The following is an 18,461-nucleotide window of genomic DNA, read 5'->3' as shown; positions in this document are numbered from 1 at the left end:
GGGATTCATACGAGCTATGCAATGATGGTTCAACATTAGAAAAACAATCAGTGTAATCCACCACATAAATAAAAGACTAGAACCACATGATCTTATCAATTGATGCAGAAAAGGCATTTGACAAAGTCCAACACCCATTCATGATAAAAAACTCTCAGCAAAATGGGAATAGAAGGGAAATTCTTCAACATAATAAAGGGCCTTTATACAAAGCCAACAGCCAACATCATCCGAAATGGCGAGAGTCTGAAAGCATTCCCCTTGAGAACGAGAATCAGGCAAAGATGCCCTTTATCACCACTCTTACTCAACATTGTGCTAGTGGTCCTAGCCAGAGCAATTATTAGGCCAGAAAAAGAAATAAAGGGCATCCAAATTGGTAAGAAAGAAGTAAAAGTATCTCTATTTGCAGATGATATGATCTTATACACAGAAAACCCTAAAGAATCCTCAAGAAAACTACTGGAACTAATAGAAGATTTCCGCAGAATATCAGGATACAAGATAAACATACAAAAATAAGTTGGATTCCTCTACACCAACAAAGAGAACTTCGAAGAGGAAATCAATACCATTTACAATAGCCCCCAAGAAGATAAGATACTTAGGAATAAATCTAACCAGAGACATAAAAGACTTATATAAAGAAAACTACAAGACGCTACTGCAAGAAACCAAAGAGACCTGCATAAGTGGAAAAACATACCTTGCTCATGGGTAGGGAGACTCAACATTGTGTGAAAGTATCTGTTCTACCCAAAGCGATCTACAGATACAATGCAATCCCAATCCAAATTCCAGTGGCGTTTTTTAATGAGATGGAGAAACAAATCACCAACATCATATGGAAAGAGAAGAGGCCCTGGATAAGTAAGGCATTACTGAAGAAGAGCAAAGTGAAAGGCCTCACACTACCTGATTTTAGAACTTATTATACTGCCATAGTAGTCAAAACAGTCTGGTACTGGTATAATAACAGATACATAGACCAATGAAACAGAATTAAGAATCCAGATGTAAATTCAATGTACAGACTGGGAAAAAATTTTTGCCTATGACAAATCTGCATAGCGTCTAATCTCTAGAGTCTATGAGATACTGCAAAACCTCAACAACAAAAAGACAAATAACCCAATTAAAAAATGAGCAAAGAATATGAACAGACACTTCACCAAAGAAGACATTCAGGTGGCTAACAGATACATGAGGAAATGCTCACAATCATTAGCCGTTAAAGAAATGCAAATCAAAACTACAACGAGATACCACCTCACCCCAACAAGGCTAGCATGAATCCAAAAAAACACAAAATAATAAATGCTGGAGAGGTTGTGGAGAGACTGGAACACTTATACACTGCTGGTGGGAATGTAAAATGGTACAACCACTTTGGAAATTGATTTGGCGCTTCCTTAGAAAGCTAGAAATAGAACTACCATACGATCCAGCAATTCCTCTCCTTGGAATATATCCTAGGGAAATAAGAGCCTTCATACGAATAGATATATGCACACCCATGTTCATTGTAGCATTGTTGACAATAGCAAAAAGATGGAGACAGCCAAGGTGCCCCTCAATGGATGAATGGTTAAACAAATTATGATATATTCACATGATGGAATATTATGGTATGATAGAGAACAACGATGAATCTGTGAAACATCTCATAACATGGAGGAATATGGAAGGCATTATGCTGAGTGAAATTCGTCACAAAAGGACAAATATTGTATGAGATCACTATTATAAGAACTCAAGAAAAGGTTTAAACACAGAAGAAAACATTCTTTGATGGTTACGAGGGTGCGGAGGGAGGGAGACAGGTATTCACTAATTAGGTAGTAGACAAGAATTATTTTAGGTGAAGGACTAATCCAAAAGCTAAGAAGTTTCCTGAATACAGTCAAACACTTCAAGGGACATAGTAGCAGGGACGGGGGTCTGGGGCCCATGGTTTCAGGGGACATCCAGGTCAACTGGCATAACAAAGTGTATTAAGAAAACATTTTGCATCCCACTTTGGTGAGTGGTGTCCAGCATCTTAAAAGCTAGCAAGCAGCCATCTAAGATGCATCAATTGATCTCAACCCACCTGGAGCAAAGGAGACTGAAGAACACCATCAGAAACTCCATCAGCCTGAGACTGGAAGAACTAGATGGTGTCTGGCACCACCAATGACTGCCCTGACAGGGCACACAACAGAGAATCCCTGATGGAGCAGGAGAAAAGTAGAATGCAGACCTCAAATTCTAGTAAAAAGACCAGACTTAATGGTCTGACTGAGACTGGAGGGACCCCAGAGGTCACGGCCCCCTGACTCTGTTAGCCCAAAACTAAAACCATTCCCAAAGCCAACTCTTCAAACGAAGATTAAGCTGGACTATAAGATATAAAATGATACTGGTGAGGGGTGTGCTTCTTAGCTCAAGTAGGCACATGAGACTATGTGGGCAGCTCCTGTCTGGAGGCAAGATGAGAAGGCAGAGGGGAACAGGAGCTGGTTGAATGGACACCAGAAATACAGGGTGGAGAGGAGGAGTGTGCTGTCACATTGTAGGTTGAGTAGGGTCATATAACAATGTGTGTATAAGTTTTTGTATCAGAAACTGATTTGAATTGTAAACTTACACTTAAAGCACAATAAATTTTTAAAAATAATAAAAAAGAATTTTCAGAAAAAAGTATTTGCAGGTCATAAAATTGTATATATAGAAAATTTAAAAGAATCCATAGAGGAATTACAGGAGTTAGAGGGCACTGCAACTTTGCTTGATACAAAGTTAACGTATACAATTATATTTCTAAATACCTGCCGCCAAATAGAAAATAAATGATTTTTAAATTGTATTTATAATAAAAAAATAGTATCACAAATATTAAATGCCAAGAAATTATCTATCAGAAAATACGCAAGACCACTATGGAGAATACTATAAATGAAGAGACATGCTATGTTCATGGATTGGAATACTCATGCCAGGACTCTAAATTCAATAAATTTAATGCTATCTCAATCAAAATTCTAACAGACCTTCCTTCATAGAACTTGACAAGTTTCTAAAAATTATATAAAAATGCAAAGAGTCAGGACTATTTAAAACCTTCTTGAAGAAGAAGAAGGTGAGAGGCTCTAACTGAGTAAAATCTACAAGAGCTGGAACCTATGTAACGTGGAAACCTGTCAGAGAAGGAAAACTAAAATATTTTACGCTAAAACAAGTGATAGAAAAGTGGTAACCATCCTCACTCTCCTTTTCTGAGTAGTTCTGCCCCATTAACATAAATTCACTGTCCCTAAGGTTTCTGTCTAATGTTTTGAGTTGCTGTTGTCATTCTGATACCATATAGACAGTTCTTAAAAGAGCATAATGCTCAAGGCAGACATTTTTTACTAGTTAAACTAAACTATTGTTTTGAGAAGACTTAAGGGGATATTTTCTGTTTAAGGTTTAAAGATTATCTCAGAGCAATAGTTTCAGAGGTTCATCCAACCTTCATGGCTCCAAGAAGTCTGCAGTCCACGAGATTTTGAACTTTTGTTCTACATTTTCACCTTTTTGATCAGGATTCTTCTATGGAATCTTTGATCAAAATGTTCAGCAATGGTAGCCGGGCACCATCCAGTTCTTTTGGTCTCATGGCAAAGGAGGCAGTTGTCCATCGAGGCAATTAGCCACACATTCCATATTCTCCCTGAATTCCTGACTTTCCTTCTTCCTCTGTTGTTCCAGGTGAATAGAGACCAATTGTTGTGTCTTGGATGGCTGCTTGCAAGCTTTTAAGACCCCAGGCACTATGCATCAAACTGGGAGGTAGAACAGAAGCACTAAACATTTTATTAGGCTGATTAACTGGGATATCCCATGAAACCATGACCCTAAACCTCCAAATCAAGAAACCAAATCCCATGAGGTGTTTGCTTGTACATAAGCAGCCTCAGCAGCTACTCTTTTGTGTGTGTGTGTGTGTGTGTGTGATTGTTATAAATATGTCCTCACACAACTTTTGCCAATTCAACTTTTTACAGGTGTACAACTTATTGACAGCAATTATGATAATTGGCTGTGCAACCCTACCCTTAATCAGTGCGATATCTCCACCACCGTTAACCCCCTCTTTCCCTTTCCTTCCCACCCCTGGTAACCACCAATAAACTTTGGTCTCTATACATTTGTCTTCTTTTTCTTTTTATGTTTAAGTGAGGTCATATAGTATTTGTCCTTTTGTGGTTGACTTATTTCATTCAGCATTATGTTTTCCAGCTCCATACATATTGCAGCATGTACCAAGACTTCATTTTTCCTTCTGGCTGAGTAGTATTCCATTGTATGTAAGTACCACATTTTGTTCATACATTCATCTGCTGGTGGGCATTTGGGTTGTTTCCACCTTTCGGCTATTGTGAATAGTGCTGCAATTAACATTGATGTGCAAGTCTCTATTTGAGTCTCTGCTTTCAAGTCTTTTGGGTGTATGCCTAGGAGTGGAATTGCTGGATCATCTGGTAGTTCCATTTTTAGTTTTTTGAGGAACAACCACACTGCTTTCCACAGCGGCTGTACCATTTTGCATTCCCACCAGCAATGGATAAGCGTTCCAAGTTCCCTACATCCTTGCCAAAGTCTGTTATTTTCTGGGGTTTTTGTTTATTTTGTCTTGTTCTTTATTTTAGACATCCTACCCATTGCCGCATTGCCGTCAAGTCAATCCTGTCTCATGGCAACGCTATAGGACAGAGTAGAACTGTCCCGTAGAGTTTCTAAGGAACAGCTGGTAGATGTGAACTGCTGACCTCTTGGTTAGCAGCCAAACACTTAAGCATCATGCCATCCTCAGGGGAGTAAAATGGTATCTCATTGTGGTTTTGATTTACATCACTCTAATGGCTAATGATGCTGAGCATCTTTTCGTGTGTTTGGTGGCCATTTGGATGTTCTCTTTGGTGAAATGTCTGTTCAGATCATTTGCCCATTTTATGACTGGGTTGTTTGTCTTTTTGCTGTCAAATTCAACTCTTCTTAATTCAGGAATTTTCCAGATCAAATTGTGCATTTGATATCTGACTTTCTCCATACTTCGGCAGCAAGAGATAATAAATTCTTTTAAGAAAGCCGTGGAAGCCTCTGGTTTTCAATACCTGCTCTGAACTGAGAATTTAGGAATTTGAGCATGTCTTTTTATTTAAGCTATCCATTATAATTAGGATAAGTCATCTCATTCCATAGTCCTTACACTTTTATTCAATAACATTGATTTCTTATTCTCTCAAAGCCTTCCCTTCATTGGAAAATTTATTCTAGGTGTGCACTGGTGACAATTTGATTAACTACTTCACCAGATCATGACAGGACCCTTGATACAAGCTGAATTTTTATTGCTTTCAATCCTAACCAGACCAGATAACACTCTCATGTTTCCACATACATTCACTATTTCTCTAATGGTTTATTGCCCAATATTCTATTTCTGGATCAGTCAGAGTTCTTAGTTGGAAAGACTAGATACCAACTCTCTGATAGAAACAGAAATGAATTTATTAGAAGATATTGGGTGGCTCAGAGAATCTCTAGGAAGACTGTACAGTCAGGTTTGTGGCAGCTAGGGAAAATGCTCACTGAGAAGACACACAACAGCTTGCTTGTACAGACAATAAGGCTGAGTTGGACACTGGATTCCACAGGCACCTTGGGCACTCCTCCTCCAGAAGCTCAGTCATTCTGCTGAGAGATACTGGAGAGTTTCTGATGGTTCCCATGACTTCGTGACTTCGTCTGACAAGTGGCAACTGTGACTGTAGCAAAGGAGACTGGGAAAGCATTTATCAGGCATTTCAGTTTCTGTAGTGGAAGGTACACTCTGGCTTTCACTGATGCTTACGAGGTCGGAAGATCCGAAGATAGGGGTTTCGGATACTGCACAGCCAAAGAGAAAGACAAATGTTCCCTTTACCTTGTAATAAACTAGGACAGAGAGAGTCATACCCCTTTACCTTCTTTGCCAGTATGAAGACAATGTAATCCTGAAGGTGACTGTAACACTGTTATAAATGTGCCTATTTCCTGGGTCTCACATTGACTTACAGTATTTCAAAGTTCCTCCCAGTAACCTCAGTATCTGTATCTAAAGAGGAAACCTTGATGGCATAGTGGTTAAGAGCTACAGCTGTTAACCGAAAGATCAGCAGTTCTAATCCACCAGGCACTCCTTGGCAACCCTGTGGGACAGTTCTCCTCTGTCCTATAGGGTAACTATGAGTCGGAATCGACTCAATGGCAGTGAGTACAGGTATCTAAAGACAAACAAACGAACAGCCCAACAATTCCAGTGAATTCCTCCTAAGCATGTTGCACCTATAAAGTCATATGTGACTGGGCCCCAGCCTTTCACTCTGACCTCATCTCCCACTGCTCTCCTGCTCTCGCTATGCTGCAGCCCAAGTTCCTTCCCACCAAAGTGTCCTTGCACTTGATGTTCTCTATTCTCCATCATTTTCCCATGGCTGCCTTCTCAGAGCATTCATCCCTGAGACTCTACCTAAAAATGCCACTCTCTTCCCAGTCACTCAGTCTCATCACTCATATTTCCATTATGTTCTATGTTTTTCACCTTCTCCCCCACCAAAAGCCTGTGCTCAGAGTGCAGGGACCTTGCTGGTCACATTATTATCCCCAGTACACTGTACTGTCAAGAAATGTTCAGCATATGACTTAAAGCATAAATGAGGGAATAGCAAAGTCCAAGAGCAATGAGCACTGTGGGCATGTCAGGGGATCAGGGAACTTGTAATGCAAGTCTCCAAGGTGATATGGGTCATGAAGGATGAGGAATTTTCTAGGTAGAGAAGAGGGAGAAAGGCACTGCGGGTCACTGGAATGCACACAGAAAGCCACACATGTGTAGAAGAACACGAGATCGGGAAATAAGAAGCAGATAGAAAGCATCTTTCTCCCCGCCCCCCAAATCCACAAATAAGGGTTTTTGCTCTAAGAAGAACCTCCCCTCTGGTGGTATCCCTTTCACCATTTGCAAACTACTAAGAAAGCAGTGGAATCATTTTCCCCCTAAAAAAATCTTAGGTAGAATCTGTAGAATCCGTATCTATATGAACAGGTAAAGGTAGCGTCCTCTCGGGGTGAGGAAGGTGTGGTCCTGCAGTGGATCCTGACCTCTTAGCCCCTCCCTCTGCTAACTGATGTGCCACTTTAGGGCTTCAGAGCTTTAAAGAAAACAATTTAAAAACTGCTGTCTTTTTCTCTTTTTAAGAAGACTGAATGGGGAGCCACCATGGCCTCGAAAGTCCACCACTCAGCTCTCCTGCTGTCGGGACCAAAATTGACGGACAGGAACCCACCATAGCATGCCAGAGTCCACACTTCCGGTGGGCTCCTCCTAGCCAGCGAATGAGTGCAACAGGGCTGTTCAATGCAGGCCTACTCCTGCAAGACGTGGGACGCCTCTGATGGCTAGGTGACTTTGGCTCAGAGACTTTCCATCAACCTGGCTGGGACTTTCTTAGAACTGTGCATATCCATCCTTCCTTCTCAACCTTCCAAGCTCTCCTGGGCTCTTTTGTCTTCCTCCCTTTTCCCCCTCCTCGGCATTAAATCTCTTGCATGTCTAATCCTGTCTTGGGGTCTGCTTCTAGGAAGATCTGAACTAACACAGGAGCCTATGCGGGTGACTCAAGAGACCTGTGTTATCCCTACAATTGCAAATTTCCACATCATCTAACATTAGAGCTCCAAAGTGCACTGATACTTGTGCTATTCCAATAAAGCCCAAGAGAGAAGATGAGAAATTGAGAAAGGAACCCCTGAGCACTGTAATGTATTCTTAAAGCTTGCAAATTGATCATGAGTAAAACCCAGAATCTAAGTATGGGCAGACTGCAAAACTTGAACAGATATTTAAACAGCCAAGGGAGAACTGAATAATAGTTGATGGAGGCTGTTTTTACACCCACACAACCTGGCAGATCATTGCTGTACAGTTTTTGTCACAAAAATACTATAGAAATATGGTTCTTTGAAAACATCTTCAGTCCCTGTATAAATGGCATAGGATGGGGGAGCATTTCTGCAAATAATATGTTTTCCTATGCCAGTGTAAAAATAGCTTTGGAGTATTGAGATAAAGAGAAAGTTGCCAAGGCTGTTGCTACACTGACAAGAGAAGCCGCCGACTTGGAACCTGCTCTCTTATTTGCTGCTAGTCCTGAAATTTAATGAGACTTAGTGCAGTGTTGTTTTCACAAAACCAGATATGCAGGCCGATGCTGCCATGGCTGATGACATAGAAAGGGCCAGAATGGGGCTTTCCCCATTTACCTGCCCTTTTGGTAAGATTTACTCAGCAGGCAAGTGCTTTCCTTCTATTGGGGGAAAAAAAAATTTTTTTTTGAAAGATGACCAAACCCAGGTGTACTGTGTTGAATAGTGGCACCCAAAAGTGTATGTCTACCCGGAACCTGTGAATGTGACCTTATTTGGAATTAGCGTCTTTGCAGATGTAATCAAGTAAAGGTGAGGTTATATTGGATATGACCGGTGTCCCTATACAAAGAGGGAAGTCTGGACACAGGCACAGAGAATGAATGCCATGTGATGACAGATGCACAGATTGGAGTGGTGTGTCTACAAACCAAGGAACACCAAGGATTGCTTCTTTTTTCCCCGTCCCATGTCCTTCTACACATGTGTGGCTTTCTGTGTGTGTTCCAGTGGCCCACAGCGCCTTTCTCCCACTTCTCTACCTAGAAAATTCCTCATCCTTCATGACCCATATCAGGACCCACCTCCTCTGCAGCTTTCCTGACTTCCTCAGACAGAGGAAGCAGCTCCTGCCACTGGGTTCCCATGGTGCTTTGTATCTTGATTATAGCTTCTGTCACATTTTATAATAATTATTTGTTTATATATTTGTGTCTTCTCCAGATTGTAAGATTTCTGTATTTGTTTCTTCCTTTCTTTCTTTCAGGAAGGAAACATTGGCATGATTCCATAAATGTATTTGGTAAACTCTCTTGCTCTGCAACCATGACTAATACCTCAAGCTGGTTAAGAGAAAGCCATATACTTTCTAAGTAATTTTGAATTTCTACTACATGCTTTTAGAAGAAATAAAACCCTGACCAATAGCCAAAAAAAAAACCACACACGCACAAAACTGGCATCCACAAGGCAGCTCTAAACTAATGCTGAGTATGAAATTTGTTATTATAACTTTGTGAGAACCATAAAGAGCTAAAACAAAAAAAGGTATCAATCTATAATCCATTCAGCCATTCATTCCACAAGTATTTATAGGGAACCTACCATGTGCCAGGCAATGTTCTAGGTGCTGCCCTAGCTAAGGACTATGATGAAAATATAAGAGTGGAAAGATAAGGAGTGGTAGAGAGGCAGCGTTAGTTGGGAGGTCAGAAAAGAAGTTTCTCCTAATTTGTTCAGACCCAAAGCATATGAGAAGCTCTGAGGGAACAGCATCCCTTGCAAAGGCCCAGAAATGGGAACACCTCAAGGCCAGGAAGACAAAGAATGACAGGAGGCCAGGGAGGCAGGAAGGGCTCCAATGACATAGGGCTTTGCAAAAGAGCGTGAGGCTTTGGGATTTTTTTCAAAGTGGAACAGGGGGTCATTGGAGGATTGTAAACTCGAAAATGATATGATTTATACTTTTTAAAGATCACTGTGGGTACTGTGCATAAAATGGATTGTAGAGGGGTGTATTCGTTTCCTAGGGCTGCCATAACAAAATGCCATAAACTGGGTGGATTAAAACAACAGAGATTTATTGTCCCACAGTTCTGGAGGCTGGAAGTCCTAAATCAAGCTGCCATGCTCTCTCTGAAGGCTCTAGGGGGAGATCATTCCTTGTCTCTTCTTAGCTTTTGGTGGTTTCTTGGTTTAGAGATGCACCACTCCAGTCTCTGCTTCCCTCTTCGCATGTCTGGCAGTGTTAAAATGCACAAATAAATACTATATAAGGACACAAGCCAGGAGCCTTGATGGCACCAACAGTTAAGCACTCAGCTGCTAACTGAAAGGTTGGCGGTTCAAACCTACCCAGCAGCTCCACTGGAGAAAGACTTGGCCATCTACTTCCATAAAGATCACAGCCTTGAAAACCCTATGGAGCAGTTCTACTCTGCACACATGGTGTCACCATGAGTCCAAACTGACTCAATGGCAACTAATAACCACAACAATGAACATAAGCACGGGTGTGTATGCATACGCGTACACAGAGACATACACATTGTAGTTCAAGAAAAATAGAATTAACCCTGTGACCTCGAACCTCTCTGGCATTACCTCAATTATGCTCTTGTGAGAAACAATTAAACATAGCTGGCAAATCAATTTCCTTCCCTGCTCTCTACTCTCAGTTCCCTAATTATTGTAGGAAATGATTAAGCTGAGCAGAGAGGGAGGGAATTTCAGTTTGAGGATCTGGAAGGACGCAGGTAATAGAAGCATGAAGTTGGGTCTTTAAGGCTGCTTTTCTTTTTTATTATCCAAGTATGCAGCCATCCAAGTCTGATCTATAGTTGTGTTCCCAATTAGTATATTCTGATGGAATTAATGAGTGGGTGTTTTGAGTATTTAACTAATTGACCAACTGTTCTATTAAATCATTTCTTACTAGACTAGACACAGACTGCTAACTGATTTCCTTCTCCCCACATAACCCTTCCAAATCCATTCAACACATTGTTGCCAGAGTGCTAGAGCTAATTTAAAAAAAAAAAAAAAAAAAGACAATAGACAACTCTAATTTTGTTCCACCCCTGCTATAAAGCCTTCAGGAGCTCCCTATCACCTCAAGGTAAGGTCTCAGCTCCCTTCGTGCATACAAGGCCCTGTGCATCGCTCGCCATCTCAGCTCAAGACTCTGCCCTCACCGCGTTCTTATGTTTCACAAAAACTGAGGAGGGGAGCTCTGCTCTGCACGTCTTGTGCCTTTGCTCCTGCTGTTCCTTTGCCTGGGTAGCAGGCCTTAGCTCAGGCCTCCTCCTCCCTCTCAACAAAGCCTCCCCACATCCTTCCAGGGTGTATTAAATGCCCTTCTATGCCCTTAAAGCAGTAGTTCTGAAAGTGTAGTCCGTGAAACCCTAGGGGCTTCCTTGAAACCCACCCAGGGGGCCACAAGGTCAAAACTATATTCACAATAGCGCTATGATGTCATTTGCCGTTTGCACTATGTTGACATTACTGATGACAGTGTAAAAGCAATGTGGGATAAAATTGCTGGCATCTTAACACAAATCAAGGCAGTGGCACCAAACCACCAAACTGTAGTCGTAGTCACTGTATTCTTCGCCACCACACACTAGCAGATTACAAAAAAAAAAAAAAAAAGCCAGTTGCATTTAACAATGTCCTAAATGGAGCAGTAAAAATTACTAATTTAAAAATTACTAATTTAATTCTCAACCCTTGAGTACGCAACTTTTTAATATACTATGTGATTAAATGGGAAGTACGCATAAAGCACCGCTGCTGCATACCCAACTGCGACGCCTGTCTCAAGACAAAGCACCAATGTGACCGAGCTGCAAGCTGAACTGGGTGTTTTTGTCGTAAAACACCATTCTTAGGTGAAAGAATGGCTGACAGACAAACTAGGATTATTCAGACTTGGGTATTTGGCATATGTTTTCTAAAATAGGACCCAAATGAGCCTGTCACTTCAAGGAAAACAACTGACGGCAGTTGTTGCCAATGATAAAAATTGGGCTTTCCAGCAAAAAATTAGAATTTTGGAAAACGAATGTGCCACCCTGAGCTTGACAGCTTCCCACTACCAAAAGAGTTTTCTGGTGAAGGCAGTGGTGATATCAGCGTACCTACATTATTTTAAATATAATGTATAATGAAATGTGTGAACATTTGGAAGATCTGGGTAGCTCAACGAACTGATATTTTCCAATGACCAGTGCATGATGTTGTAAAATTGTGTCTGGGTAAAAGATTCAAAGTGCAAGATAGACCGATAGATTTTCATGTAACAGAGTATAAAATGTTTATTGCTATCCCCCAAAATTAATCCACAGGATTAAAGCAATCCCAATCAAAATACCAATACGCTTTATCTTTGTAAAAATTGGCAAGCTAATTCAAAAATGCATATGGAAATACAAAGAAACCAGAATAGCCAAAGCAATCTTGAAAAAAAAAGAAAATCGAAGAACTCACTCTTCCTAATTTCAAGACTTACCATTAAGCTAGTAATCAAGATAGTTTGGTATTGATATGCCAAAAACCAAACCCAAACCCCTTGCCATCGAGTTGACTCCGACTCATAGCGACCCTAAGGGACCCTAAAGGAGCATCTGGTGGATTCAAAGTGCTGACCTTTCAGTTAGCAGCTGTAGCTCTTAACTACTACACCACCAGGGTATTGATATACAGACAGACATACAGATGAATGAAGCAGAATAGATATTCAAGAAATAAATCCACACATATGTGGCAATGTAATTTTGACCAAGGTACCAAGACAACTGAATGAGGCAAAGATCATCTTTTCAACAAATGACTCTGGGACAATTGGATAGTCGTTTGCAAAAAAGAAGAATCTCAATTTTTACCTTGCAATATATATATATAAATTAATTCAAAATGAACCCTTGACTTAAATGTAAAGGCCTAAACAATAAACTTTCTACAAGAAAACAGAAGAATTTAGTAACCTTGGGGTTGGGAAAGATTTCTTAAAAAAAAAAAAAAAAGCCAAACCCGCTACCGTCAAGTCAATTTCAACTCATAGTGACCCTATAGGACAGAGTAGAACTGCCTCACAGAGTTTCCAAAGAGCTCCTGGTGGATTCAAACTGCCGACTTTTTGGTTAGTAGCTGTAGCTCTTAACCACTATGCCGCCAGGGTTTCTTTTCTTAAATAAAATACATTTTTAAAAAGTATAAAAAGGAAAATCAAATCAATCAAAAAAAAAAAAAAAAACTTAGGCTCTTCAAAATGTTAAGAAAATGAAAAGGCAAACCACAGACCAGGAGAACATAATTGCAAAACATGTATCTGACAAAGGACTGCTATCTGGAATACCTAAATAGCTCTTACAAAAATAAGAAGACAAATAACAATAAAAAATGGGCAGAAGATTTGAACAGGAACATCACCAAAGAAGATCTGTGAAAGGCAAATGATACATGAAAAGATGTTCAACGTAATCGGTCATTAGAGAAGTAAAAAGTAAAACCATGATGAGATATCACTATACATCCACTAAAAAAAAAAAAAAAAAACCATTGCACTTGAGTCAATTCTGACTCACAGTGACCCTGTAGAACAGAGTAGAACTGCCCCATAGAGTTTCCAAGGAGCGCCTGGCGCTTGGAACTGCAGACCTTTTGGTTAGCCGCCGGAGCACTTAACCACTACACCACGAGAGTTTCCATACATCCACTAGAATTGCTAAAAGAGTAACAATACCTAGTATTGGCAAGGATGTTGGGCAGTTAGAACTCTCTTATATTACTAGGGGGAATGTAAAATGGTACAGCCACTTTGGAAAACAGTTTGATAGTTCTCTAAAAAATTAAACATGTATCATATGACCCAGCCATTCTACTCCTAGGTATTTACCCAAGAGAAATGAAGACGTATGTCCATACCAAGACTGGTACATGAATATCTGTAATGTTCATAGCAACTTTATTTATAGTAGCCAAAATCTGGGGGAAAAACAAATGCCCATCAACAAGAGAATGGAAAAACAATTGTGGTATACCCAAATGATGAAATACTACCCTGCAATAAAAGAACAAAGTGCTGATATGCGTTATAACTTGGATATTCTTCAAGATAATCATGCGGAGTGAAAGAAGCTGGTCAAAAAAGAATACATACTTAGTAATTCCACGTAGATACAATTCTAGAACTGTACTGTGCAATGTAGTAGCCACTAGCCACATGTAGTTATTGAGCAATTGAAATGTGACCAATCCAAATCAGGTATGCTATAAATATAAGATACATACCAGATTTTCAAGGCTTGGTGTGAAAAAAGAGAATATAAAATGTCTCATTAATAATTTTATATGGATTACATGTCAAAATACTAATATTTTTAATGTTATGTTAAATGAAATATCTTATTAAAGTTAACTTCTGTTTCCTCTTACTTCTTTAACATGGCTACTAGAAAATTTACAATTACATATGTGAATCACTTTTGTAGCCCAGGTTATATTTATTTTGGATAGTGTTCTTATAGAAAATGCAAAGTAGCTATGTTTTTGTTGTTGATGGTTGCCCTCGAGTTGATTCCGACTCATGGTGACCCTATGTGTGCAGAGTAAAACTGCTCCATGAGGTTTTCAAGGCTGTGACCTTTCGGAGGTAGCTCACCAGGCCTGTCTTCTAAGGCACCTCTGCGTAGATTGGAACCACCAACCTTGGGCTAGTAGTGGAGCACTATAGTGACAGAAAATAGATCAGTGATTGCCTGGAAATGAGGTGGGAGCAGGAATGGGGGGATGTACTACAAAGAGGCACAAGGAAACTTTTGGCAGTAACGAAAATGTTTATGGTATTGATTGTGGTGGTGTCTTCATGAATGTATATATATGTCAAACTCATTAGATTGTGTACTTCAAATATGTATGATTTATTGTGTGTCAATAATACCTCAAGAAATCTGTAAAAAGTATTTTAAAGTTATTAACATGTTTCAGATTCCACATTGCAACTAACTTTTAAGAAACTATCACTTGTCAAGTTCTGGTGTAGTAGCAAAGAAGAATATCCATAATTATTTGAAAAAGCTATTAAAATACAGTTAAGTGATTGGCTAACCAAGAGGTTGTCAGTTTGAAACCACCAAGCCTCTCTGTGGAAGAAAGACCTCGCAATTTGCTCCCATAAAGACTATATACTAGAAAATCCTATGGGGCAGTTCTACTCTGTCAGATGGGGTTGCTGTAAGTCAGAATCAATCTGACAGAACCCAATAACAACACCAAATTAAATACACCTCACTTTTCAAACTGTATATCTATGTGAGGCCACATTATTTTTCATATACTTCAACCAAAAATATCTAAACAGATTGAATGCAAAGGCATATATGAGGATCCTGATGTCTTCAATTAAGCCAGACATTAAAGATATTTGCAAAAATTGTCCCACTTTGGTGAGTGGTATCTGAGGTCTTAAAACCTAGCGAGTGGCCCTCTAAGATGCATCAGTTGGTCTCAACCCACCTGGAGTAAAGGAGAATGAAAAACACCAAAGACATAGGAAAATATGAGCCCAAGAGACAGAAAGGGCCACATAAACCAGAGACTCCCTCAGTCTGAGACAAGAAGAACTAGATGGTACCTGGCTACCACCAATGACCCCCTGACAGGGAACACAACAGAGAATCTCTGATGGAGGGGGAGAAAAGTGGGGTGTAGAACTCAAATTCTAGTAAAAAGATCAAACTTGATGATCTGACTGAGGCTGGAGGGACCGCAGAAGCCATGGCCCCCAGATTCTCTGTTAGCCCAGAGCTAAAACCATTCCCAAAGCCAACTCTTCAGACAAAGACTAGACTGGACTGTAAGACATAAAATGATACTGGTGAAGAGTGTGCTTCTTGGCTCAAGTAGATACATGAGACTTTGTGGGCAGCTCCTGTCTGGAGGTGAGATGAGAAGGCAGAAGGGGACAGGAGCTGGTTGAATGGGCACGGGTAGTACAGGATGGAGAGGAGGAGTGTGCTGTCACATTGTAGGCAGAGCAACTAGGGTCATATAACAATGTGTGTATAAGTTTTTCTATGAGAATCTGACTTGAACTATAAATGTTCACTTAAAGCAAAATTTAAAAAAAAAAAGATATTTGCAAAAATTGAAAACATTGCCACTCATCTGACTAAATCTTTGGTGTTTTGGAAAATGTAGTTATTTTTCACTAAAAAATAAGTTGTGTTAACACATAATGGGGTTTCTTGTTGGTTACTTATAATTGAATTAATTAATGAGTATTTAATTTTTTTTTCAGTTCAATGAACTCTGTCCATTTTAAAGATAGAACCAATGAGACCATGTTTGTAAAGACATAGTTTGTTTTTTTTTAACATGTCCTTGGAATCCTATAGAATGTCTGGATAGGTCTTGTGGTTTACAGGAGTGGTAACATCTACAAGAAGCTTTTATGCAAGTAAGAAGAAAAAATACACACGTGTGCAAACCATCTTCCATAAAACCAAAAAAAAAAAACCAAACCCATTGCCATCGAGTCGATTCCGACTCATAGCGACCTTATAGGACAGAGTGGAACTGCCCGCATAGAGTTTCCAAGGAGCATCTGGTGGATTTGAACTGCTGACCTTTTGGTTAGCAGCCATAGCTCTTAACCACTATACCACCAGGGTTCCCCACCATCTTCCATACAGCTGATCAAATATGTGTCTTTTTAAAATCAGTTTCTGTATAGCTCAGCCAGTTGGGCTTTTTGGAAAGTTCTCTGTGCTAGAAATGAACAAGTAATTTTTTCCCCTTATCAGCAGGAAGTAATCAGCAACCCACCGCTCTCATGAGGATTAACATTGAACCCAATCTCATTGTTTTAGGAGGCTGTATCAGTCAGGATCCAGAAGGAAGACAGAAATCACACCAATTATTTTAACAGAGAGATTGTAGCATAAAGGACTGCTAGCCAGATACTGTAGAACTACAAAGGCAACGAGGGAACAGTAAGCTAGCAGAGAGACAGCATCCATACGACTGAGGAACTAAAGGAAGAAGTCCGAATTATCTAAACTTCAAATGGAGCCCACAGACTGGAATATGGACTTTTGAGGAGGGCAGCTGCTCAGATAATACTAGTGCCTCAGAAACCTGGGAGAAGAGCTCCATGGAGCTGGGATCCAGACCCCCAAGGGAGAGAGAGAGGGTCTCCTGTTGACTGAGGCCTGGTCCTGATAGCACATGCTAAGACTGATTCCGCAAGTTTCTGGAATCAGCTGCTGCTTCCCACAGGAACTGTGCTGCTGGGGTAAAGAGGTGTTGTGAGGGGGTGCTGATAAAACAGGAAGCAAACAGGAGAGCATCCTTTCTTCCTCTCCTAGCTTTACAGTCTCCCTCCAGTGCCCCCTACTGGCAGAGACTAAAGGAGCTAGCCAGCCAAGAAGAGAGTGGTTTACAGAGTCCCAGCCCCAGAATGGCAACACAGACCATAGAAGGATGGGTTTGAAGCTGAGAGACAACAGCTTAATAAAAACAGTGGCAGCGCTTAATTCCTCCCTCCTCCCGTATTATCTCCATAAACATGAACTTTGCATTATTTATTTGTACCCCCCATATCGCCTGAATGAAGCACATGTGTAAAATACTGATTAATTAAATAAAATTCACCAATCAGAGAAGTTGCATGCTGTTCGATTCAAACTTTAAAATTTAGCAAGGTGAATGAAACCTTGTCTGAGGAGTTAACAGAAGCAGGGGTTATTTATTCTGAAGGATTTTTAAGATGTTCTTTTTTTAGCATAAATTTAATGGTAGCTAAAGATGAGATGATGCTTTGTGGGCCATGGTGTGAGATACAACAGATGAATTGTTTAATTCTGAAATGACCCTTTACCAATACTTGGAAAGAAGCAAAAACCCCACTCCGTATAGTCCTATGAAAAGGAGTAAAGAACAAGCAACTCATCGTCCCTGCACGTAGGTGATTTGATCACCTTCAAAATAAAAGCTCCGAGGATTAAGAATACAAACTCATTTCCTCTTTGCATAGTCAATAAGAACATTAGACTGCATTTCAGATAAACCCAGTGCATTTCAAATACGAATACACTAATACACTTAATAAAGCCATTGTTTATTTAGCGGAAGGGAATCACACCACGCAAAAAAAACTTCTTATGGTCAAACAGAACCCAGCCTGTGAAGGGTTCTCCTGGTCAGAGTCATGGTGAGGGGCCCCACCCCAGAACATTCTCCAGCATCCCTGCCCTCCGCTACTCCTGACTCCTTATCAGAGATGTTTCAGATTTTTATTTCCCGAAGAGGGGAAAAAAATTCAAGAAGTTCTTATCACAGCATTCAAATTGAAGATCTTTTTTTTTTCCTAGTGCTTTCTTTCCCGTCAGTTTTATGTCACCCCTCTTCTTTCAGAGCGCACCCACTGTTTTCAGCATTATGCTCCAAGCTGTGGGGAATACAGAAGAAATCAGAGACATAGCTCCCGCTCACTGCTAGTTTTTTAATCTATTTGGGGAAGTAAGCCAACATCTACAAAACAATTTATTAATTCATAAAGTAGCAGTTGTCGTTAGATGCTGTCAAGTCAATTCTGACTCATAGTGACCCCATGCGATAGAGTAGAACTGCCCCCATAGAGTTTTCTAGGCTGTAAACTGTACAGGAACAGATAGCCAGGTCTTTCTCCCACGGAGCCTCTGGGTGGGTTCGAACCACCCCACCTTTTGGTTAGCAGCCCAGCGCTTAAC

The sequence above is a fragment of the Elephas maximus genome, chromosome 1, assembly GCF_024166365.1.
Source record: "Elephas maximus indicus isolate mEleMax1 chromosome 1, mEleMax1 primary haplotype, whole genome shotgun sequence".
Taxonomy (NCBI): Eukaryota; Metazoa; Chordata; class Mammalia; order Proboscidea; family Elephantidae; genus Elephas; species Elephas maximus.
This window is presented reverse-complemented; position numbering follows the sequence as displayed.